Raw genomic sequence first — 25,326 nt, 5'->3', positions numbered from 1 at the left:
GGCTGTAATTTATGTGTCAAGGACTGTAGGAGAGGGATGGTTGTAGAGTTACAAAAACAGTTTAAAAAGTATCACAAACTATCACTGATTTAGGTCAAATAAATCAGAAAAGTTTATCAGACAATCACAGTTTGGTAATATTCTGCCTACCTTAATAATGTTATCCCCAAACTCCCCCTGCTTTGTCTGAGAGATACATTATCCATTACATGGAGAGGACCCAGAGGGCACAGATGTAATTTCAACATATTGTTTTGATTTACATTTGGTTGAGATGTCAACTAACGTGTATTCAACATAAAATCAACAAAAAATGTCACTATGCCATTGTATTTACGTTAAACGTTGTGAAAAAATATGAAATTCCTTTACGTTGATGACTTTTGCAAGTCCAATCAGTTTTCTACCGTGATTCAATGTCTTCAGATAGATGTTTTTGTTGAAATAACGTGGAAACAACGTTGATGCAACCAGTTTTTATCCAGTGGGGACTTTGAATCAAGTGATTTGTCGGCCCAACTGAAGGGACACCTTGTACTCTTCTGCTGTACCCTGTCCTTTATGTTCCCTCGAAAGGAAGGTGGCTGTTTTGTATGCACTCCCTGCCTCTGGCACCAAGTTCACATTGTGTTGTTTGAAATAAACTGATCGAGCAAGCTTCAGTTGAAATTGTGTTATTTTGCATACGGGAACATTTGCAAAGCACAGCTAAATTAAAACACTTGTCTGTGCGAGAAAAGGAAGGGAGCTTGGAGACACATTTTTATCTTGAAAAATACATTTTGAAAATAGTCTTCCGTAGATGCGAGAGTGTTTTAATCTTCCTGTCTCTAGTCGCTGCAGTTTCACGATGCGCTCTGGGTACAAACTTTTGACTTATCTGCTGAAATGAATCTGTTTTATTTGGTATTTTAGAATGTTGTTTCCCAATTCGAAATGGTAGAGCAAACCGTTGCACAAGTCAGTTATTAATACAGCATAAGATTTTTTTTTCCCATCTTCCTCGAATACATTTTACAATAGTAGGAGTGTCACCCCACTGTGACCTAAGGGAAACAATGGACATGACAGAAATATGAGGCATACTATTCTATAGAGGCATGGGTGATGATTGGAGTACTACTGACTAGAATTCCTCCTCCATCAAGCAAACCAGATGTGACAAGTGTCACAAATTGGTTGTGATTTTGTATAAATTACTCACTGTCAATTCAGAAGAGCAGGGAAGAGCAAATTTTCGGACTGATAATTGTAATTGAGATAACCATGATCTCTTTATGGTCCTATCCCTATGTTATTTTAATTTACAGGGACACGAGTCAATTCATAATTCATGGGTATAAACTCATGAAATAATGTGCCATGCCTGAAAATGGTACAGATGTAGTGTAGCTCTAGGCTATTGAAACTACAATGAAGGTCTCTTCATTATAGCATATTAAAAACTCATTGTGGTGAAAGTGTTACATACAGTGCATTCGGGAAGTATTCAGTCCCCTTGTTATGTTAAAGCCTTATTCTAAAATGTATTCAATTGTTTTTCATCCCATCAACCTACATACAATACCGCATAATGACAAAGCAAAAACAGGTTTTTAGATTCTCTTGCTAATTTATATATATATATATTTATTTATATATATATATATATATATATATATATATAAAAAAAAACTGAAATATCAAATTTACATAAGTATTCAAACTCTTTACTCAGAACTTCCTTAAAGCACCTTTGGCAGCAATTACAGGCTGGAATCTTCTTGGGTATGATGCTACAAGCTTGGCACACCTGTATTTGGGTAGTTTCTCCTAATCTTCTCTGCAGATCCTCGCAAGCTCTATCAGGTTGGATGGGGTGCGTCACTGTACAGCTATTTTAAGGTTTCTCCAGAGATGTTAGAACGGGTTCAAGTCCAGGCTCTGGCTGGGCCACTCAAGGACATTCAGAGACTTGTCCCGAAGCCACTCCTGTCTTGGCTGTGTGCTTAGGGGCGTTGTCCTGTTGGAAGATGAACCTTCACCCCAGTCTAAGATCCTGAGCTCTCTGGAGCAGGTTTTTATTCAGGATCTCTCTGTACTTTGCTCTGTTCAGCTTTCACTCGATCCTGACTAGATGCTGCCACCAACATACTGCACCATAGGGATGGTGATAGGTTTCCTCCAGATGTGACGGTTGGCATTTAGGCCAAATAGTTCAGTCTTGGATTCATCAGACCAGAGAATCCTGTTTCTCATGGTCTGAGAGTCCTTTAGTTGCCTTTTGGCAAACTCCAAGCGGGATGTCATGTGCCTTTTACTGAGGAGTGTGTTACATCTGGCCACTCTACCATAAAGGACTGATTGGTGGAATGCTGCAGAGAAGGTTGTCCTTCTGGAAGGATCTCCCATCTCCACAGAGGACCTCTGGAGCACTTTCAGAGTAACCATCGGGTTGTAGTTCACCTCCCTGACCAATATCTTTCTCCCCCGATTGCTCAGTTTGGCTGGGTGGACAGCGCTAGGAAGAGTCTTGGTGGTTCCTAATTTCTTCCATTTAAGAATGATGGAGGCCACTGCGTTCTTGGGGACCTTCAGCGCTGCAGACATTTTTTGGTACCCTTCCCTTGATCTGTGCCTCGACACAATTCTGTCTCGGAGCTCTACTGACAATTCCTTCAACCTCATGGCTTGGTATTTTCTCTGACATGCACTGTCAACTGTGGGATCTTATATAGACAGGTGTGTGCCTTTCCAAATCAAGTCCAATCAATTCAGTTTACTACAGATGGTCTCCAGTCAAGTTGCAGAAACATCTCAAGGATGATCAATGTAAAAGGATGCACCTGAGCTTAATTTCGAGTCTGTTTTTTTGTATATATTTTTGTATATATTGCAAAAATGTCTACAAACCTGTTTTCAATTTGTCATTATGGGGTAGTGTGTGTAGACTGATTAGAATAATGCTGTAAAGTAACAAAATGTGGAAAAAGTCAAGGGGTCTGAATACTTTCTGAATGCACTATATGTTTACTCATAGCATTATGAAATAATAATCTTAGAAGAATAAAATCTGTGAATAGTATCAACGTATACACTGAGCCAGTGACTAGGTTCATCAGGAAGCGCATAGAGTATGTGGGTCCTACTGTGATGATTAGAACTCATCCAAACCCAGAAAATGTGGATAGATTGCAGCAGTAGTGCAAAACTGATGACGCGAACCACCACATTCAACCGCTGCAAGGTGACGGGGAACATGGACGTGCACAAACTGACCAGCTATGATCTCTGAAAGGCAATCAAAGAGCCAAAACCGCAGTATGAGGACAAAGCGGAGTTGCATTTCAATGGCTCAGACACGAGATGCAAGTACCAGGGACTCCAGACAATGATGGACTATAAAGTGAAAGCCAGACACGTCGCGCACACCGATGCCTCACTCCCAGACAATTTAAACACATTCTTTGCCCGTTTCGAGGAAAACAACACAGAGCCACTGATGTGGACCCAATATGCTCATGAGGACTGTGTGCTCCTGATCTTCGTGACCGACGTGAGTAAGACATTCAAGCGTGTTAACCTTTGAAGGCTGCCGGCACAGACAGCATGCCAAGCCATGTCCTCAGACCATGTGCAGACCAGCTGGATGGAGTGTTTACAGACATATTCAATCTCTCTCTATCCCAGTCTGCTGTCTCCACTTGCTTCAAGATGTCCACCATTGTTCCTGTATGCAAGAAAGTGAAGGTAACTGAACTAAATGACTATCGCCCCGTAGCACTCACTTGTGTCATCATGAAGTGCTTTGAGAGGCTAGTGAAGGATCATTATCACCTCCACCTTACCCAACACCCGCCCCCGCGAAAGAAAATTCCATTTTAGCACACGTTTTTATCCAAAGTAACTTAAAGACATGCATGCATACATTCTACTTACGGGTGGTCCAGGGAATCAAACCGTCTATCCTGGTGTTGCAAGCACCATGCTCTACCAACTGAGATACATACCACCCCAACAGAACCACTGGCTACACAATCGCCATTGGACTGCACACTACCCTATCCCAACTGGACAAATGGAATGACCCAGTGGGTCAGAAGTTTACAAACACTCAAATTAGTATTTGGTAGCATTGCCTTTAAATTGCTTAACTTGGGTCAACCACTTCGGATAGCCTTCCACAAGCTTCCCACAATAAGTTGGGTGAATTTTGGCCCATTCCTCCTGACAAATCTGGTGCAACTGAGTCAGGTTTGTAGGCCTCCTTGCTCGCAAATGCTTTTTCAGTTCTGGCCACAAATGTTCTATAGGATTGAGGTCAGGGCTTTGTGATGGCCACTCTAATTCGTTGACTTTGTTGTCCTTAAGCCATTTTGCCACAACTTTGGAAGTATGCATGGGGTCCTTGTCCATTTGGAAGACCCATTTGCGACCAAGCTTTAACTTCCTGACTGATGTCTTGAGATGTTGAATCAATATATCCACATAATTTTCCTACTGCAGCAAAGCACCCCCACAACATGTTATTTGGCTTGCAAGCCTCCCACTTTTTCCTCCAAACATAACGATGGTCATTATGGCCAAACAGTTCTATTTTTGTTTCATCAGACCAGAGGACATTTCTCCAAAAAGTACAATCTTTGTCCTCATGAGCAGTTTCAAACCGTAGTCTGTTTTGGAGCAGTGGCTTCTTTCTTGCTTAGCAGCCTTTCAGGTTGTCAATATAGGACTTGTTTTACTGTGGATATAGATGCTTTTGTACCTGTTTTCCTCCAGCATCTTCACAAGGTCCTTTGCTGTTGTTCTGGAATTGATTTGTACTTTTGCACCAAAGTACATTCATCTCTAGGAGACAGAAAGCATCTTCTTCCTGAGCGGTGTGACGGCTGCGTGGTCCCATGGTGTTTATACTTGCTTACTATTGTTTGTACAGATGAACGTGGTACCTTCAGGCGTTTGGAAATTGCTCCAGACTGAACCAGACTTGTGGAGGTCTACAATTTTTTTTGCTGAGATCTTGGCTGATTTCTTTTGATTTTCCCATGATGTCAAGCAAAGAGGCACTGAGTTTGAAGGTAGGCCTTGACATACATCCACAGGTACACCTCAATTGACTCAAATGATGGCAATTAGCCTATCAGAAGCTTCTAAAGCCATGATATAATTTTCTGGAATTTTCCAAACTGTTTAAAGGCACAGTCAACTTAGTGTATGTCAACTTCTGACCCACTGGAATTGTGATACAGTGAATTATAAGTGAAATAATTAATTAAAAATTACTTTTCATGCCCAAAGTAGATGTGCAAACCGACTTGCCAAAACTATAATTTGTTAACAAGAAATGTGTGGAGTGGTTGAAAAACTAGTTTTAATGACTCCAACCTAAGTGTATGTAAACTTCTGACTTCAACTGTACAGACTCAATGAACACTGGTCACTTTAATAATGTTTAAATACTGTTTTACACACTGTCACGGGCGTCGTAAGAAGCGGAACAAGGTGCAGCGTGTTGAGCGTACATATTCCTCTTTATTACAAATGTCGCCAACAAAAAACAATAAACAATACAAAACAACCGTGAAGTTTAACAGGGCAATGAATGCCTCTAACAAAGTTCAACTACCCACAAAACAACAGGGAAAGAAGGCTGCCTAAGTATGATTCCCAATCAGAGACAACAATAGACAGCTGTCCCTGATTGAGAACCATACCCGGCAAAAACCTAGAAAATAGAACATAGAATGCCAACCCGAATCACACCCTGACCAAACCAAAATAGAGACATAACAACTGAAGATCTCATATAACACTGTGTACTACTCCCTTCACAGAACAGCGCAACCTGGATCTAACCAGAATAGAAAGAGTGGAGGCCCCGGTGCACAACTGAGCAAGAGGACAAGAACATTAGAGTGTCTAGTTTGAGAAACAGACACCTCACAAGTCCTCAACTGGCAGCTTCATTAAATAGTAACCGTAAAACAGCAGTCTCAACGTCAACAGTGAAGAGGTGACTCCGAGTTGCAAAGAAAAAGTAATATCTCAGACTGGCCAATAAAAATAAATGATTAAGATGGGCAAAAGAACACAGACACTGGACAGAGGAACTCTGCCTAGAAGGCCAGCGTCCCCGAGTCGCCTCTTCACTGTTGATGTTGAGACTGGTGTTTTGCGGGTCAACATCCCACAGCTGGTTTGACTGGAGGATGGTGCTGGTGGACAGCTATGGCTGGCAACAACACCTAACAACAGCCACTGCCACAGATCAAGCAGTACCAGCACTTCAGGTGAATTTAAGTTTCATTGCATTGCATGGGGTTATTCTTCTTATCTAAACATGGGAGGTGAATTTATGTTGTGCAAGGTTGTAATATCTTCTCAATTTGTTTTGTTATTTCCTGTTTTACTGCTTCGATGCTCTGGAGCCTGGTGTTATTGTCCCCAAGGAGCGTTCGAACTCAGTCGGGGCCATGTTTCAGTTGCTGCGCAACACTGACATCCTTCTTCCTGTAGATGGTCTGCCTGTACAAGCACCACCTGGACTGGACACAGCTAGACAAACTTTTATTTTTGAGAACATCAGGAAGTTTTGCGACAAAGAGGCTATGGACATCACATGCCCTGCACCAAAGTCAACGGCACGACAGAATCAGGCTCTCCGAATATAGATTCCCTTGTTCATGCGTGGTTCGGACGGACCAGTCATCAGCACTATCTGCAGTGCCTCTAGTCACGTGACTCTCTCCCAACACACACGCCATATGCTGCTAATACTATTAAAAACATGTATTCCACTGCTCAGCCACTTTACCCCTGATTGTAGGCATATAACTACCTCATCTATCACTGAATATCATTATTGATATTGTTCTTGTACATACTGTATATGATTTTATTTCTATTGACACTAAGTATTTCTGATATTGCTACTATGCAAGTAACCATTTGGCTGTACCTTTTACTTAACACCTTCTGTAGAGACCCATCCACTTATCGAGATGTGGCTGGTGGTTGTAGCATTTCTTTCACATGACCCATCAATTTAGTGTGTCTGGATAAGCGTCATCTAATATTTATTAAATATTTTTATGTATTATATTTTTAACTTTCTGTTTATCTGAAATGTTTCTTTTCTTTTAGTCTTAATCTTTACTACAAGGACTTTTCAAGCACCAAATTGAGGAAAAATCTGATTTTCAAGGTAGGCCTATTTCAGTACTTGAATTTCTGAGCTCCAAATTCAAGTTCATGTAGGCTACTTCAAGCCCATTTTATTGTTAAAAATGACAGGTGTAACATGGAAACCAAAATGTATTTGTCATGTTATTTCATTACCAGATTATATTGTGAATAAACCCACTAGGCTATGTAATTTGTTGTCATTATTTTCAGAATAATTCATAGGAATAACGTTAGGTGTTGCGCAATTATCTATCCTACACAACGGCGAACAGTACACTCTGTGTCTAATCTGAGACACAAAACATATGATAACATGAACTCGTGATTCACTTTCAATTCGCTAGGGATGTTAGAGCCAATGTGGATCCAGGCACAACTGTCTTCACCTGCATAACAAATGAGAAGCAAGTATTCTGGACATTACTCAGAAACACATTTTTTTCCAGCATCTGGGCTGTTGTTGCATCACATGCGCAGCTGATCCTACTTGACTGTCATTCAGAAAATTCCTTCCTGGATTAGATGAGTAACTAATCAGCTAGTCACCAAATGCGCATCTAAGAAGTGTTATGCATAATGATTGAAGAACCACGTTGGACAGTATCGATTTGTGATTAAGTATCAAGACAAGGTGACTCTTTTCGTTAGAAGCATTCCATTTTGCAATCGCATGTATTATTTTGGATTTGTGTGCCCATGAAAAATGTTTTTACCCCATTACATAAGGAGATATTCACTGCATTGAGATCTTTATACAAAGAACTGTCCAACAGCAAGATTCAGGATTCTTACAGGATTCAAGTTCAATGTTCAATTTAACTGATTAATGATTAATATATGATTTGTCTTCCACTTACACTGTCATAAATGCAAGGACAGAAAAGCAATCTTTTATGTCACACGATTTTGGACAAATCCATCAAGACCATGATAAAGTTAAACATAGGTTTTACATTTATTGAATATTGCTATGATCCCCCTTAAACATTGGCAGATTATTAATAGTGACTTAACAACAGTGGTAACAAGTTGTCTAGGGTAGGACTTCCTCACTGGTACCCTAGTTTATATTACTGTTTGATCATTATAATTGCTAGATATTACTGCACTGTTGGAGTTAGAAACATAAGCATTTCGCTGCACCTGCAATAACATCTGCAAATCTGTGTTCGAGACCAATAAACTTTAATTCGATTTGAAATGGCTTTCCTTTTTTTAAATGTAAGTGGAGTTGAAGGGTAAGTATAAGAGCTATAATTCAAATACTGATTTTGCCTGAGCATGAGTAAAATATATTTTGCTTTGCCTACTGATAGAAGAGGGTATCTATATCAATGCACGGAACTAAGCTTACAAAGTGGCCCTTGAAATCAAAATGGATAGCTCTCATATCAGGCACCAATATAAATATTATATTAAATTAAAATAAATGCATAGCTGCGGGAAGTAGGGATGGTGAGGCTGCTGCAGCACCTCCTGATAAATCACAATAAAACATATAATGAATATAACAACAACAACAAAAATATATATATTATACATTATTTTACCAAATTTGTGCACTAGGCCTTTAACACCCCTGTATGAATGGAGTGGAGCAAAAACGTATACATAAAATGTGTGGAGCCTCAATTGATCGGGGCATGGACTCTACAAGGTGTCGAAAGCATTCCACAGGGATGCTAGCCCATGTTGCCTCCAATGCTTCCCACAGTTGTGTCAAGTTGTCTGGATATCCTTTGGGTGGTTGACCATTCTTGATACACATGGGAAACGGTTGAGCGTGAAAACCCAGCAGCGTTGCAGTTCTTGACACAAACCATTCCACCTGGTACCTACTATGATACCCTGTTGAAAGGCACTTTAATATTTTGTCTTGCCCATTCACACTCTGAATGGTACACGTACACAATCCTAGTCTCAATTGTCTCGAGGCTTATTATTTACCCTATCTCTTACCCTTCATCTACACTGATTGAAGTGAACTTAACAACTGACATCAATAAAGGATCATAGCTTTCACCTGGGTTCAACTGGTAAGTCTATGTCATGGTAAAAGCAGGGGTCCTTAAATGTTTTCTACACTCAGTGTATTCTGTTTGCATGGAAACAGTTTTTTTTACCACTCAAAAGCAGCTACTGTATAAGAACTCAATTCAAACGATCAACTGAAAAATGGCTCGAAAGAATACAATTGCAATACCACATTGGAGCTGAAGTTCTTTCTGCATTTCATTAAAAAAGGCTTACAAGTGTCTTAGAGAGCATTTGTTGTCTATAGGAATGCCTACATATCACAATAAAAGGTAAGGGGCTCTCTAGAAACAATACTCATCTGCAAACTCTCATAGAATCCAACAATAACTTGCCTGCTTTAAATCATTATGAGTGCAATTACAAACTATTAGAACGTGTGCAGCTTGATGATGTTATTTTGAAAAGTTATTATTGTGTTATTCGAGTATCTATGCAAATATCGATCACCCTCCACTGATTGCAACATGCTGTACGTTTGTTATGATAAGAACACCTGACAAATTAAAATGGTTAACATTTTTACAGAAAACAGTATGATTTATGGGGACTTTTATTTTGAAATAATATCTAGAATAATCTAACACACTGTTCCGCATTCATGTCATAAATTACATGGATGTTACATAAATACTTTATAAAGGCTGACAACATTTGTTAAGGTGCTATGAAGTAGCTATGTCAGATGTTAGGAAAATGTTATGTATACCCATTTCATATAACTTATCATGAAAACAATGTAAAATGGTGAACTTATCCCAGTCATGAGACGGTATGACTCTACAATCAAGGGTAATTGCGACTAAACTGGAATGGCCAAACATCAACCTTGTCCCTAATTATTCTATCTGCAAAGTGAAGGACAAGAGTAATCAGATTAAAATATTTGTAGTTGTCCCACACAGTACTTGAATAATAATTTGTGTTAATAATGTGTCTTCTGATTCTATTGTGGAGCTTATCTTTACTGAAGCATAGGCGCAGGTAGACTACATTATATTGAGTCAAAATATACTACACACTCACAGGCCTGAGAACAGTCCTTCAGTTTATAACTGAAAGTGGGAACTCAATCAAGATGAGTTTAGTGATGAGGAAAGTTCTACCACATTATTGTCTCCTCCTGTCAACACTGTCGGTGTCACGCCCTGATCTGTTTACACCTGTCTTTGTGCTTGTCTCCACCCCCCTCCAGGCGTCGCCCCTCTTCCCAATTATCCCCTGTGTATTTATACCTGTGTTCTCTGTCTGTTTGTTGCCAGTTCGTCTTCTTCTTTCAAGCTAACCAGCGGTTTCCTGTCAGCGCCTATCGTTTCCCAGCCTCTCTTTCCTCGTCCTCCTGGTATTTGACCTCTGCTTGTCCTGACCTTGTACCCGCCTCACCTCTCTGCCTGTCCCTGACCCTGAGTCTGCCTGCCGTCCTATACCGTTGCTCCACCTCTGGATTAGTGAACTCTGCCTGTCCCTGACCCTGAGTCCGTCCGCCTGCCGTGCTGTACCTTTGCCTTACCCTGGATCTTCGACCCCTGCCTGCCTTGACCTGTCTTTGCCTAACCCTGTTGCAACAATAAACATTGTTACCTTGACAGTCTGCACCTGGGTCTTAACTTGAGTCCTGATAGCCGGACTGTCTCAGACAATTTCACTCTGCTGGAAACAGCCACCAGGAGGGTTCATATCAAATGTCTGCTTCCCTTATTATTCTAATCATCACTGTCAATGTTGATGGATTAGCATGTGCATTATCGATCTAAAACTACAAGAGAGACAGGCTCAGCACGCATCATTGAAGGAGCAGTTTGGTTTTATGGGCAAACCCATTAGGGGCGTTAATAAGGATAAAATGCATATCTCATCTATTTTCAGTGGCTGACCTCAATAATGAGTCATTAACTATTGTGTTTCAGAGAAATCCATCCCCATCTTATCCCCAACATTCTCTGAGATTCATATTAGTCCCCTCTCTCAACCAAAGTAAAACAGAATATATCATTTTAAAGACGTTTGCAGTGGAAGATAGACCTAGCAGAAGTAGATAAAACAAATGCATTATGGCGCTAATCAGAGAAAGGCAATAATGCCTGTGCTTGTCAAATCATTTTAAGAGAACACCTATTTCCATTATTCCAGCAGAATGTAACTATTATGCTCGCCTTGCAAAATGAAAGATCCACTTGATTCCATGTTGGAAAGAGTTTCAGGCTATTGTGTTCCTGTTTTATTAAGCAAATATGTTTATGACGATGCAATATAAATAATTTGTTTAAACTGTCTGTATTCAGATGTCGATGTAGAAACTAACAATAATTTGTTACATATTCAGATGTTTTTAATCTATTCAATAAGGTTGAAGAGTGCATGAAATGATATACAATAATAAGAATGAATTTGTTCTACCAGTGCTCAGTAAGAGACTCTCAAAGCTCGCATGCAGAAAAAAAGAGGTTTTAATATTAAAATGACCCATTGAATTCCCCTCTCTATTCTCCAGCAAAAGCATGACATGCATTTGTTAAATATAAGGCTCTTTAGCTAATTAAATATTATCATTTTGTCAAAATTGTATGTTAGGCATGTGTTAATGCTACTTAGTCTAATTGAATTAGCTATGTGACAATAAAGCAATGTGGAGTGATTTTGGTTTAGCGAGTCTCATTCACACAATGTAGAGAGAAAGTGTATTAATAGATGACAAAGTAAAGGGGGGATCTTGAGCAGAAGAGTGTATAGGATGCTGCAACAACAGAGAGTAACATAATTCGCTTCCATTGATCTTTCTTGACCTTGACACAAACTTAACCTCAACAGAAACCATTTCATAAGACTCGTACAGCTGCTCACATGCTGTATAGAAAACCGGAGGAAACATGAAAGTACAAGTGAAGGGATAGGCACCGAAAACCAAAGTGGGGCCCAGTTTCCACACTCTTAATATGCAAATATGTCTGGATAGTGAGATCTATGACCGCCCAGAAACTGGGGAGCGTATTGATTTTGTTAATGAAAGGATTTCCTATTGGTTTAGCAGCTTCAGGGAGAGCTGAGCTCTTCAGTTTTGCATGTCCTTAAATACAAAGGCTAAAGACTGCAGGATAAGGTGTAAGGATTCTCTGGTGGATCTCCAGAGAACACATCTGTCTACTTCTAAACTGGCTTCATTATATCAGACAACTCAGCCAAAATGAAAGAAGAGCCAAATTTAATGCGCTCATATAAAACAAATCACCTGAACAAGCGTACTAGAATATATGTACCAATATAAACTTTTATTAGCTTTTTTCAACAAGGTGTTTTCAATGTCTGGTGCCATCTATAGCCTCAAGTTTTTAAGCATACAGTGCATTTGGAAAGTATTCACACTGTTGTGTCTGGACTATCATAAAATGTGAAGACTTATATAATATCAGTTCTCTAGGTTTAATTATTACGTGATTATACTAATCACAAATATTAATTAACTAGGAAGTAGGGGCACCACGAAAAATGTTGACATTACAAAGTTTTGATTTTCTGAATATAACTTCTCAAATATTTTAATATCTGATCAATTAGTCTTCTATTAATGAATTATTACCTCATCAGTTCTCATTCCAAAGGTCATAAAATTCTTGGTTATCTGCACAAACCCTAGTTTCCATGATGAATTAGAAATATACAAATTGACTTTATTATTTATTTACTAACTAACTAAATAATCACACAGGATTACTTAACAAACAAATATTAGATATTGGTTACTAACAATGATGGAAAAGTCCCTAGTGGGCTAAACCGATATGATGGCTTGGTAGACAAAGGGAAGAGGGTGTGGACTGAAAAAGAGCGGGAAAGACAACATGTCTTCATCACACACAGTCTATAATTATATTCATTGAAATGCTAATCCTTTGCACATGAACGGCCGCTCATTCGAGAATAATTGCAAAATATATATATTTATGTCCATATGTCGTTGTTTTCTTCTCTGTTGGAATGCCCAATCATCTTGTAGGGTTCATCAGAGTCTCTGGTTAACTTTCATTGAAGTCACACAGTCTTTCGTGGTTTGAATGGATACTTCAGAGTACCATTCGTAAATGTTCTCATACGATAGGTGCTTCAGCAGTTGTCGGTATTGTTGTTCTAGGTTTACGTAATTTCTAGCATAATATTGGCTTGTTGTAGTTTAAACCACTTCACACACCAGTGTCTACCGGCATGCTTTGGTCTTAGAAATCAACCATTTCCAAACTTAGTTTACACTGTGGTTTGTGTGGTCTTAACCATTTAAGAAGTCTGGCTTACTGTGGGTCTCTTTGGCAAGAAATGTACATTTCGTCATGGGAGGTTTTATACATTTCAGAGAAAAGGGAAGTTCCGTGGCCACTGACTAGTTCAACTTTACATGGAAGACAATTCTCTCATAGTTTCATCTTTACTCATTCATTTTAAACAGGAATTAGATGCAAACCCCATAATTGAGAAATGTACACAATCAGAAGTACAGTTGTGTATTTCCTGTCCTTCATGAGATCACCAAATGAAACACACTCAACATGACGGCCCCTTAAGTGTCCACAGACCATTCCCACAGTCTCAAAAGTAGAAATATTGTTTAATTCTCTAATTTTGTGGATATAGGAGTTTGGTCAAGTCTTTATTTGTTCTCTCTAGGCTCTCTACCTCCAAACTGCATGGTAGTTTCTACCCGGTATTTATGGAAATTTTTAAAAAGTAAAACAGAAATACCTTATTTACATAAGTATTCAGACCCTTTGCTATGAGATTTGAAATTGAGCTCAGGTGCATCCTGTTTCCATTGATCATCCTTGAGATGTTTCTAGAACTTGATTGGATTTCACCTGTGGTGAATTCAATTGATTGGACATGATTTGAAAAGGCACAAACCCATCTATATAAGGTCTCACAGTTGACAGTGCATGTCTGAGCAAAATCCAAGCCATGAGGTTGAAGGAATTGTCCGTAGAGCTCCGAGACAATATTGTGTCGAGGCACAGATCTGGGGAAGGGTATCAAAACATTTCTGCAGCATTGAAGGTCCCCAAGAACACTGTGGCCTCCATCATTCATAAATTGACAAAGTTTGGAACTACCAAGACTCTTGCTAGAGCTGGCCGCCCTTCCAAACTGAGCAATCGGGGGAGAAGGGCCTTGGTCAGGGAGGTTAACAAGAACCCAATGAGTTCCTCTGTGGAGATGGGAGAACCTTCCAGAAGAACAGCCATCTCTGCAGCACTCCACCAATCAGGCCTTTATGGTAGAGTGGCAAGACTGAAGCCACTCCTCAGTAAAAGGCTCATGACAGACCGATTGGAGTTTCCAAAAAGTCACCTAAAGGACTCTGACCATGAGAAACAATATTCTCTGATCTGACGGAACCAAGATTGAACAATTTGGCCTAAATGCCAAGCGTCATATCTGGAGGAAACCTGCCATCCTCCCTACTGTGAAGCATGGTGCTGTGGGGACATCTTTCAGCGGCAAGTCTCGGAGACTAGTCATGTTTGAGAGAAAGACAAATGGAGAAAAGTACAGAGAAATCCTTGATGAACACCTGCTCCAGAGCACTCAGGACCTCAGACTGGGGTGAAGGTTGACCTTCCAACAACGACCCTAAGCACACAGCCAAGACAATACAGGAGTGGCTTTGGGACAAATCTCTGAATGTCCTTGATGTTATGTGGGGTGGAGCAGTGCAGACTCAGACAAGGAGACAGGAATAAGGTAACCAGGGTATTTATTGAAAAGCGGGGGGGGGGGGGGGGTGGCCAGGGGGAGCCCGGGCGGGTAGCAGGGAACTAGAAATTGAGGCTGCGGTCGGGTTAAGGGGAGTAGGGGCAGGGTAAGCAGGTCAGGAGTGGAATCCAAGGAAGCAGTAGAGCAGGTTCCAGGGCTGGGAAGCAGGACCGACGAGACAAGGGACTGGAGACAGGGACCAGAGTCAGAGTGGATGGAACTGTAGCGGAGAGAAAAGCAGCGTCAGGCTAGGGAAAACAGGCACCACAGGATAACAAGATCTATGCAGGAACAAACGGCTTGAAATGCAGACTGACTGAGGAGAGGCTGCGATCTGACAGTGTAGAAGTGGCAGGGCTCAGTATTTGTAGAGGTCTTGATTATGGAACAGGTTGCAGCTGGTGGGGATCTGCTCTGACACCAGGACACGTCTCCACTCACACAGTCAGATACACCCACACATAGAGAGAGAGAGGGAGAGAGCACTGGGGGAGTGGCGGCAGGTTAGGGAGACAGGATGAGAAGTAGAGGGCGTGGCAGAGGCATATGTAACATTTGAGTGGTCCAGCAAGAGCCCAGACTTGAACCTGATCAATCATCTCTGGAGAAACATTAAAATAGCTGTGCAGCGGGGCTCCCCATCCAACCTGACAGAGAATGAGAGGATATGCAGAGAAGAATGAGAGAAACTCCCCAAATACATAAAGCTTGTAGCATGATACCCAATAAGACTTGAGGCTGTAATTGCTGCCAATGGGGCTTCAACAAAGTAATGAGTAAAGGGTCTGAATACTTACAGTATGTAAATGTGATATTCCAGTTTTTTTTATTTGATAAATTTGCAAAAATATTTCATAACCGTTTTTTGCTTTGTCATTATAGGCTATTGTGTGTAGATTGATGAGGGGAAAAAACGATGTCATCAATTTTAGAATAAGGCTGTGACGTAACAAAATGTGCAAAAGTCAAGGAGTCTGAATACTTTCTGAATGCACTGTATTTGCAATTTATGCATTCTTATATAGTTTAGTGAGTTTTCTAGCATTTTTGCACAGTTCAGTGCTGTTTTGTAATTTGAGCCCTGAGGCACACAATATAGTTGACAAAAAGGTATCCCTGAGGTGGAAACTCACTTGCCATGTTGTATTCCTCAACAACATACTGTCCTTAGCCTCTTTTAAGGTGTGTGTGAGTGTTTGCAAGAGGGCAATAATATAGAAAACCAGAGTATTTGCATGTGCCTTTTAATTAGCCCAGCAGATTGCTCTGCCTAGCGTTTAATCGAGCATTTAATCAATTCACCATGTACAGCTGTGGAGCTTCACTGTTTTGGTCTTCTTCTAGGCCTCTCGCCTCTCACTCAACCCAGCCAAGCACAGCAACCTGACAGCCTGGCTCATTCAATCATAGATTTTTAAAATGTCTACTATCGATGAGATACCAATGGTAGGTATTCAATATGTGCTTTGATACTAGAACATATTTGGTTAAATCCAGGCTGAATAAAAATTAATTGAGAGAGATTCCTGTATTAATGTTCAAATCAAATTAACAATCAAAGCCAATCAATCCCAATTAAATAGAAAATACCATTATGGCAAATAATGATTCCCAGATACCTCAATTATTGCTTTAATATTAACATGGGATATGTTAATTTGATCAATTGTGTCAATTTCTGTAGCGCTCCGTGTTTAATGGCAGGTGGTCTTCTTTAAGGACCCTGTCACTAGAGAGCGAGCACGAGAGAGACGGAGAGAATCTGCATTTGATCAAATAAACCTAAGTTAAACTTCCACTGCTAACCACACCAACATGTATGTTAAATAGTTCTGAGGTGGGCATTCAAAATGAAGCATTGTAAACAACACCAAAACAGTGCCACACTATGTATGAGCATATCCTGGGATATAATGAGTGCTTAAAAAAGTCATCCACTATTTTCATTACAATAAAAAAAATACATTTAATATAGTCAGAGTCCACACTATAAATAATTTTTATGTTTCCATTGTTGTTGAAATACACTGTTAAAATTAAATGCTTTGTAACACTAAATCTAGTGGCAACTGAGTTAACATCAACATTGACCTTCATAAATAAGAACCGAAACCTGAAATGTGTAGTAGTATTATAATGCACGGTTGTGATATTATTGGGACAGATTTATGGTGTACTGAAATGTTCATCCTGAGGTGTTCTGAAACATGGTGTGTTGTAACATCACCTAATCAAGAGTTGTGCAACACCTTGCCAGAGACTGGGAGCACTAACTTGGAAAAGGTTGAAAACACTATTATGGTGTTTCGAGTTCTGTGTAGTGCAGAATTAGGATGGTGAAACTTGCATCCAGCCAACTTGCTTGGCCGTTCGGCCATCACTCATCCATGTATTTATATGTACATATTCTTATTAATTACTTTACACTTGTGTCTATAAGTTAGTTTTTGTGAAATTGTTAGATTACTTATTCGATATTATTGCACGGTCGGAACTAGAAGCACAAGCATTTTTATTAACATAAGGTATTAACATCTGTTAACCATGTGTATGTGACCAATACAATTTGATTTGATTTGAACAAGAAAAGCAAGGAGCAGCAATTCAGGCATTCTTGAAAGTCGAGACAATCATTGCCCTGCAAAGAAACATTATTTTAATAGTTGAAAAACATTTAGCAAGCTGTAAAGTATAGAAATAAATGTGGTGCTTTATAGTTATGTGACAACATCATGTGCCCCATATACCTTCAAACTTATTAGGCAATCATTCAGAAAAAATTGTATCCATCAAAGTTTAATAAAGAAATATGAAGGAAGTTTTTTTGTTGTTAATATTTTCAACATTTCTCTTATAGCTGCCATTTCCATTACACGTCGCAATGGTTTTTTTTTCCGAACATTGATTTTGTAAAAAAATAAAATGGGTCAATGGAAACCAGCATAATGACTGCTAATGTCAGCAGTAGCACTTATACAAAACTTGTAATCAGTAGTACTCAGGGGTTGATTTACCTTTCAGAAGTTAGCATTTTCGGAATGCAGACAATCAAAACAATCTGCTTTTTAAACAATTTCACCTGTGTTTCAAATTGAAAGTCCAGTGTTTGTTTGGTTCAATAGAGTGATAAGGGGCGTTCAACTGTAGTTTTTCTTCCCACAAAATACATTAGTGCAACACATTCAGCAGAAAATAATTTTCATCAGATGACAACAACTGTGCAACACTTTTTGAATAATATTATTATTATTATTATTTGGCTAGCAGCCACACATAAGTAAATTAGCTTACAATGAAAAAGCAAAGTATTTCTTTGCAAAAACAATGCATGGCCATCATATTTTTAGTATTTACTAAAGAAATATTTTAGTGAGCTACATTTCCTAATGTTTTGTTTGAAGTTAATCTTGCTATCAGAGAAAAACCGCACAGAAAGAAAGTACCAGAGAAAAGTAACCTATACATCAGTCAGAGCGCTGTCTACTAATCCAATGACAAAAGCAACTATGGTTCATCCGAGTGGAGAAGTGCAACATTTTTCCTTTTCCATTTGTGATTTGGAGTGAACCCTATCTGAAGCGAAGCAGAATTTACAATAAGAAGCATTTTATATCTGCGTAAAAATACTTTTCCTGTGTTTCATCTTTTGACTTTCTGCGTGAAAAATGCAGCCTACTGCATTAACGCTAGCCCTGAGCACTTATACAAATTTCATCCCAGGGCTCAATACTATCTACCAGTCATCCATTATACTAGTGTATCTGAACTGAGTCTTTATATTCAGATGATGGTACATGGCATGGAAGGTTGTTCAAATGGATTGAATCACAGTACAGTTGAGTTAGATGATATGGTTGACAGTTTACAGTTCAGTTTGAATTATTCTGTGATTTTTGTCTTTGGTTAGGATTGGCCAGCCAATGGGTAACTTAGTATGTACAGTGCATTCGGAAAGTATTAAGACCCCTTGACTTTTTCCACATTTTGTTACGTTACAGCTTTATTCTAAAATTGACACAATTGTTTTTGTTTTTTCGTTAATCTACACAATACCCCATAATGACAAAGTAAAAACTTTTTTTTTAATGTATTTTTCAATTTTCTAAAAACAATATTTAAAAAATGAAATATCATATTTACATACATGTTCAAAGCATTTATTCAGTACTCACTACATCACGTTTGGTATCCTTCCCCAGATCTGTGCCTCAACACAATCCCGTCACGGAGCTCTACGGACAATTCCTACGGCCTCATGGCATGGTTTTTGCTCTGACATGCACTTATGTAAATAAGGTATTTCTGTTTTTAATTTTTAATACATTTGCAAACATTTCTAAAAACCTTTTTTGCTTCGTCATTACGGGGTGTTGTGTGTAGAATGCTGAGGGCATATAGTTTTATTTAATACATTTTAGAATAAGGCTGTAACATAACAACATTTTGAAAAAGTTAAAACACAATGTCAAAATGCACTGTATGTATGTTGTTCTACAGGGAGACAGAGAAATAGGAAAAAGCAATAATTATAGTGCATGAGTGCATAATTATAGGAGTGGCAGGTAGCCTAGAGGTTAAGAGTGTTGTGCCAGTAACTGAAAGTTCGCTAGGTGAAAAATCTGTCGATGTGCCCTTAAGCAAGGCACTTAACCCTAAAAGCTCCTGTAAGTCACTGTAAATAACTAAATAACTAAAACGTAAAAATTATTAAACATATTAATTGCAAAATGCATACGTGATTAAGCCCATTACATGGGCTTGCTTCTACCTATCTCTCTGATTTGGTCCTGCCGTACATACCTACACGTACGCTACGGTCACAAGACGCAGGCCTACTAATTGTCCCTAGAATTTCTAAGCAAACAGCTGGAGGCAGGGCTTTCTCCTATAGAGCTCCATTTTTATGGAATGGTCTGCCTACCCATGTGAGAGACGCAAACTCGGTCTCAACCTTTAAGCCTTTACTGAAGACTCATCTCTTCAGTGGGTCATATGATTGAGTGTAGTCTGGCCCAGGAGTGTGAAGGTGAACGGAAAGGTTCTGGAGCAATGAACCACCCTTGCTGTCTCTGCCTGGCCGGTTCCCCTCTTTCCACTGGGATTCTCTGCCTCTAACCCTATTACAGGGGCTGAGTCACTGGCTTACTAGGGCTCTTTCATACCATCCCTAGGAGGGGTGCGTCACTTGAGTGGGTTGAGTCACTGATGTGATCTTCCTGTCTGGGTTGGAGCCCCCCCTTGGGTTGTGCCGTGGCGGAGATCTTTGTGGGCTATACTTGGCCTTGTCTCAGGATGGTAATTTGGTGGTTGAAGATATCCTCTAGTGGCGTGGGGGCTGTGCTTTGGAAAAGTGGGTGGGGTTATATCCTTCCTGTTTGGCCCTGTCCGGGGGTGTCATCGGATGGGGCCACAGTGTCTCCTGACCCCTCCTGTCTCAGCCTCCAGTATTTATGTGTCGGGGGGCTTGGGTCAATTTGTTATATCTGGAGTACTTCTCCTGTCCTATCCGGTGTCCTGTGTGAATTTAAGTATGCTCTCTTTAATTCTCTCTTTCTCTCTTTCTTTCTCTCTCTCGGAGGACCTGAGCCCTAGAACCATGCCTCAGGACTACCTGACATGATGACACCTTGCTGTCCCCAGTCCACCTGGCCATGCTGCTGCTCCAGTTTCAACTCTTCTGCCTGTGATTATTATTATTTGACCATGCTGGTCATATATGAACACTTGAACATCTTGGCCATGTTCTGTTATAATCTCCACCCGGCACAGCCAGAACAGCCTTTCTAGGGAGTTTTTCCTAGCCACCGTGCTTCTACACCTGCATTGCTTGCTGTTTGGGGTTTTAGGCTGGGTTTCTGTACAGCACTTTGAGATATCAGCTGATGTACGAAGGGCTATATAAATACATTTGATTTGATTTGATTAAGCTATGCAAATTTACCAACAAGACAACAATATGAATGTCAAAAGTGGATGTGGGGTCCTCCCGGGTGGCACAGTGGCAAAGGGTGCGATACTGCCACCAGAGACCCTGGGTTTGCGCCCAGGCTCTGTCGTAACCGGGCCGCGACGCACAATTGGCATAGCGTCGTCCGGGTTAGGGAGGGCTTGGTCGGTAGGGATATCCTTGTCTCATCTGCCTTGGAAGGTCTCCCACTGCGAAGTACGAGATGGGGAGGGGGGCGGGGGTAGGTTGACCTCAGGTCTCCCCACTGGAAGCCCGAGGTAGGTGGAGCGAGAGAATCTATCAAATAGCACACCTCTAACTTTGTACAGTGCTCATGCAATTAGTAAAAATCAGTCACACACTGAAATGCTACCAAATAAATGCATTCATAATACCCTGAATATATAGTTTCACAGACATATTGTTGCATTTTTTTCTGGTTTGTGCGAAATTGTTAAGAATAATATAAAACCCATCTGCACACCAACAATGTGAATTGGTTTAGTCTTGTCTCTTGGTTGACAGTTTTGGTTGACATGTATTGATGCTCGAGTGCCGAATCAACACAAATATGTTTCTATTTGTCTTTGTTACTTCTGTAGCACGGGCAATACATTTTTTCCTGCATCACCACCCAACCCGCCCAACCCTAACGCATTGGTGAAAAGAATCGCAGCACCCCAAAATACTTGCCTCCAGTAATGAACATATTTTCGACAAAATTTTCTGGAAAACCTCAATTCTTGTGTGATAGCATTTTGTATTCACATTTTCATCGACACATACTTTCTTGGATTCTTTTGGAGAGTTTCATCTGGTCGTTTGCTCTGCTCTCACCTGTCTGAGTTCGTGCAGGTCCCAAATACAGGTGCCTGCAAATGTTCCTGCTTTTATACTTGACCATAGTTACCACAGACATAAAGTCATAAATCCTGCCTATTTCTTCAATTTCTCATCCTAAAATGTGATTTTAAACCTAACTTAACCCTTCTAATCGTATGTCGAATTCTTACCTTAAATGCAAGACCAAAAAGCAAACTTTTGTTTTCATGAATTTTTACTATATAGCCAATTTTGACTTTGTGGCTGTGGTAACTAGGGGAAAGCCATAGAGTTTTTTTTACCTTTATTTTACTAGGCAAGTAAGTTAAGAACAAATTCTTATTTTCAATGACGGCCTAGGAACAGGGGGCAGAACAACAGATTTTGTACCTTGCCAGCTCGGGGATTTGAACTTGCAACCTTCCAGTTACAGTGCCGCCCTAGAGGGTACACCTGCCACGCATGTTCTTTCTCCACCTCCATGCCACAGACTGGCTTCTGATATTGTGGCCCAAGTTCTTCACACAGTATGTTGGGGGTTCATTTCCCACTTTCACCTGTCCATCTTTCACTCCTTCTTTGTCTCCTCCTGTTTCTAATCTGTTGTAAAATGATTCATAATCTCACAATGGGCCTGGTAACTGTAGCTTATACTAGGTGTCAAAGTTTAGCCAAGGAAAAATATTAATTTATCTGTCTCTTCTTTAAAATGTTAATCAAAACATTGACTGAAAATCATCAATCTATATTTATGCAATAAACCTATTATAAATTGATAAACCATTTGATTGAATGAGAGAGTGCTGCCTTTTACATGCACTGAAACACCAAAAAGTGTTTTCACAAAACTCTCAAAAAAACACAATTATTCAGATTGAAGAACCACTTTGGGTATGTCAGAGTACTTCCATTCTGTTTTGAAATATATTCAGTGTATCATAACACTTACATTGGGTTTACATTCAAACACCCTCCAAACCCAAAATCTCAGTTTAGTTGCACTACTTTTCAAGGCTTTACTCCACAAAGTTTTGTCTTTCTATTTCATCTTTCAGTCGAGATTGCAGAACTATTTCCTCGGACTTTGCTGTCTAATCCAATTCCCATACTATTCCCCTCTAATGTTATTCCTTTATTTCACACTGCCTCGTCTGACAAAATAAGTCGTGTTCACACACCAGACTAACACTGAAAGATTTATATTTCAAGTAGCTGCCCCTCGATTGGAAAACCCTGCTTTGGTTAGAATTATGAGTGTGGAACACGGGGGAGCGATCAAACGGTCTCTTATAATGTCGGCAGATTGAGCAAGAGTAATTCAACCTGAATCTTTTCTTTTACAGCTGGCAAAGTCTTTGAACAAGACTGATGCACTGAACTGTCCCCTGAACACATATAACAGTATCTAGAGCAACAAAAAAGGTGCTATAACATCTTCTATTTAATGTATACAGGATACATGAGAAATGTAATTGCCCTTACAATCCACATTTATCAGTGTTTACTTGAATGCAGAGGATTTGATTAGGCTGCTGGCATCAGACTTGTTGTTGGAGTGGCTTTAGTGGTATAGTGGAGGAGGGACTTTAATGAGTATGACGTGTGTTTAGGAAACGCACAGCTAAGTGAACTGTCCCCTGAACACATATAACAGTATCTACAGCAACAAAAATGGTGCTATAACATCTTCTATTTAATGTATACAGGATACATGAGAAATGTAATTGCCCTTACAATCCACATTTATCAGTGTTTACTTGAATGCAGAGGATTTGATTAGGCTGCTGGCATCAGACTTGTTGTTGGAGTGGATTTAGTGGTATAGTGAAGGAGGGACTTTAATGAGTATGACGTGTGTTTAGGAAACGCACAGCTTAGGAACTCCCTGCTTGACACATGTCAGTGCTTTTGACTCCCTTTAAAAAGAAATGTCCTTGTTAACCAACAGCCAGTCCCATATCTTATCCTGCTTTTTCACACTCAGACAAATCAAATGTTTAATTTTTCCTTTATTTAACTAGGCAAGTCAGTTAAGAACAAATTCTTATTTTCAATGACAGCCTAGGAACAATGGGTTAATTGCCTTATGCAGGGGCAGAATGACAGATTTGTGCCTTGTCAGCTCAGGGATTCAATCTTGCAACCTTTTGGTTACTAGTCCAACACTCTAGCCACTAGGCTACGCTGCCACCCCAGGTTAGCTCTGCAACTGTACAGATGTATTTGATCACTCCTTTGTTGCTGAGAATTTCACTGCACCGCAGGAAATGCAAAATTGTACTATATTTGAGTTTAAAAAAGCTTCTAAAGTTTGTAATTTACACTTGATTTGCCCTAATAAAAAAGGTATCAACCCCTACAAAAATGTTCTCATTATAATCCACATTTCCTATTGCTGCAGGATTGTTTTTGTCTGCTGTAGAAAACTGGCTCAAGTTAAGATCCTACATGTACTCTCCATGTGAGTGGGATTCATATCCACCCCCAATTAGTCACTGTGGTGGAGGATCGAATCTGACACTTTCTCTACTTTTCATCCACTTCCTTCTGTCTCCCTCTCTTTCCAACTGTCTGAATAAATGTCAAATATGAAACTAAAAAAGCACCACAATGTCACAATGATGCTTGAGATAAACTTTCAAGATATACAGGAAGTGGGTTCCTTTAAGTGACTGTTAGGATGCACAAGCACACAAACACATGCTGATGGCTGTGAAATGTTTTTCCCTTCCTCTGTAAATGTGTAATGATTGCCCAATGCGTACCCTTTGCAGCAGAGGAAGTTGATTTTCTCTGGGTGTCTTCAGAGAAGAAATACATGTGGTAAAACGCCTATTGGAGATTCCCAGATAGGCTGACATTTCACACTGATGAGGAAGACTATAAACTTCATTGGGAACACTGGACTGGCTCACATTCAGTATGTATGTTCTCTCAATTCATAAAAGCACCTGTCTGACTGGCCTCGTGATACAAGAACAGTTACATTTACTGCAAGTCAATGATTGTGTTAAATGGTTAAGACAGTTAAATACCTCTAAATGGTTTTATGTATCAACCTTCCTAAAGTTAGAAATTACATACAAAAATAATCTACATAGCATCTCTAACTGCATTAAACCCTCATATGTGCAGTGGGCATAAACAATGAAGATGGTGCAAACAGAACAAAAACATGTTGAGTTCTAGCCAAGAGGACTAGCCAAGGTCAGCTTCAAACAATACACTCATCCTTGCCCCTGGTCGTTTGACTTTAGCATTCACATGAAACACTGTCATATATCACGGTGTCCAGAACACCTGGAGGCAGACTTTAATATTACTGTGTGGTGCTGAGAGCACACAAACATTTTAATATAACACAAACTATGGAATCTCCATACTCATTCAGAGATTAGCATATCAAAATATACATACGTAATATCATAATAGCATGCTAGCAGATATGACCTCACCCCACATACCTATTATCCCAATAAAAAAAACTCCAAGACAATAAAAGTCTGAAATTGCTAAAACGACTGACATTTAGACTTTAAAGTCTCATCACGTTGTTATTGTCCCTTTCCCCGCAACTGCAAGGACATTTTACTGCCCACTTAGGTCATCTGGAGGAAAACTAT

At 39.8% G+C, this 25,326-nt stretch overlaps 1 protein-coding gene across 2 annotated transcripts in view; it reads right to left on the bottom strand.

The window, feature by feature from the left end:
* LOC135542036 (immunoglobulin superfamily member 21-like) overlaps nt 1-25,326 on the bottom strand; it is a 299,416-nt gene that overhangs the window by 230,989 nt on the left and 43,101 nt on the right. The window lies entirely within an intron of this gene.

Source organism: Oncorhynchus masou, chromosome 6 (genome assembly GCF_036934945.1).
Source record: "Oncorhynchus masou masou isolate Uvic2021 chromosome 6, UVic_Omas_1.1, whole genome shotgun sequence".
NCBI classification, from domain to species: Eukaryota; Metazoa; Chordata; class Actinopteri; order Salmoniformes; family Salmonidae; genus Oncorhynchus; species Oncorhynchus masou.
The sequence above is the reverse complement of the archived record's forward strand: the minus strand, read 5'-3'. Positions and strand labels throughout refer to the sequence as shown.